Source organism: Schistocerca piceifrons, chromosome X (assembly GCF_021461385.2).
Source record: "Schistocerca piceifrons isolate TAMUIC-IGC-003096 chromosome X, iqSchPice1.1, whole genome shotgun sequence".
NCBI lineage: Eukaryota > Metazoa > Arthropoda > Insecta > Orthoptera > Acrididae > Schistocerca > Schistocerca piceifrons.
The window spans coordinates 845,420,113-845,421,699 of record NC_060149.1 but is presented as its reverse complement, the minus strand read 5'-3'; the positions used below and the strand labels follow the sequence as shown (position 1 = coordinate 845,421,699).

Here is a 1,587-nt window from a genome sequence, read left to right as displayed (position 1 = left end):
GCCTTTTGCAATGACCAGGGGGTCATCATATATCGCGGTGACTACGGTGTAATTATTGTATTTTTAATGAAAGTATTACTTCTGTAAGTCTCATTACGTATTGCTTTCGTTATCTTCTGTATATCCTGAAACAGTTCTTTCTCTGTATAGTCCAAGTTTCATCGGGGTATGTTACTTGGCAATCATACATCATTCGAAGGTTACTTTCGTCCTTATGTTTAGCACACAAGTGTATTATTCCGACGTTGCTACTTCGGTATAACCATAGAGATATATGAAATGATAATTCAGTAGACACCCTAGCTGCAAGCAGGCGTTGATACACTTCATTGGGGACATGTTGAAAATGTGTGCCCCGACCGGGACTCGAACCCGGGATCTCCTGCTTACATGGCAGACGCTCTATCCATCTGGGCCACCGAGGGCACAGAGGATAGTGCGTCTGCAGGGACTTATCCCTTGCACGCTCCCCGTGAGATCCACATTCCCAACATGTCCACAACACTACATCCGTAGTGCACCTAATAGATGTTTGCCCATCATACTCATGTAAGCAGGAGAACCCGGGTTCGAGTCCCGGTCGGGGCACACATTTTCAACATGTCGCCAATGAAATGTATCAACGCCTGCTTGCAGCTAGGGTGTCTACTGAATTATCATTTCATTTCTAGCAAAGCTGCATGGTTATCCACGGTAACTGCTCTTTCGGGAACGGATAGTACCGTCATATATAGTTAAAAAATAGAGATATATCACCAATCTGCGAGGGCATTTCTGAAATTAATGTCCCACATTTACTTACATGGAAACTATAGCAGATACTGGAAGCACAATTATACCGTTAAACACAGCAGTATTGAAGCTACGTACTGTCATTTCTCCAAATAGTTAGGCACTTGTGCCAACGATGAGCAAGAACCTACTTGAAGTGCTCGTAAAAACCTGAACCAACTGATGCTACCCACTGCCGTGAAGCTTTGACGGTAGTATGTGATTCTGGAAAAGGTTTGTCACGTAGTCCATCTTTCGTAAGCGCAAGAACATGGAAATCTGAAACTGTTAAACCAGGACAGTATGGTGGCTATGGTTGGCCACGCCAGTCGAATTTGGCAGTGACGCTGCAAAACTGTTGCATGACCTGGCGTCATTGTGTTAGAAATGGAAGATTTTTTTACTCTGACTTGTCTCTGGCAATTTAGGCTTTCAATGTAGTCGGTGTCGTCTTCTATCGATCTGAACTGACTTTTGTTTTATGGTGTAAGACATATGTTTATTACAGTAAGGTAAATGACAATACTTAAGCTTGAAATACAGAAGTGTCGCGAGAAAGAAGTAAAACAACACATTTCCTGAATCACTGTTGTTGCGTTCGTCGAATCTCTTTTCTTCAGTTGGGATATGGCCAGGCGACACGGAGCTTATATTCTCTTCGCATAGACGCCGTTGATGTCTCTGTGTTGTCCTAGAGAGTGGTCAGCCATCGTACTATAGGCTCACATCATCTCACAGCCCTCTCTACTTTAACGTTCCTGGCCGACGTGCTGACGCTTGACGTCACATCCGAGCATCATCAGCCATTACATTTAC

General features: G+C 43.8%; 1 non-coding gene across 1 annotated transcript; it reads right to left on the bottom strand.

Annotated features, from left to right (window-relative positions):
- Positions 1 to 351: 351 nt before the first annotated feature.
- On the bottom strand, positions 352 to 426 carry Trnat-ugu. The gene has a single exon. It is a non-coding gene; the product is annotated as a tRNA-Thr (tRNA).
- Between the last annotated feature and the right edge of the window lie 1,161 nt (positions 427 to 1,587).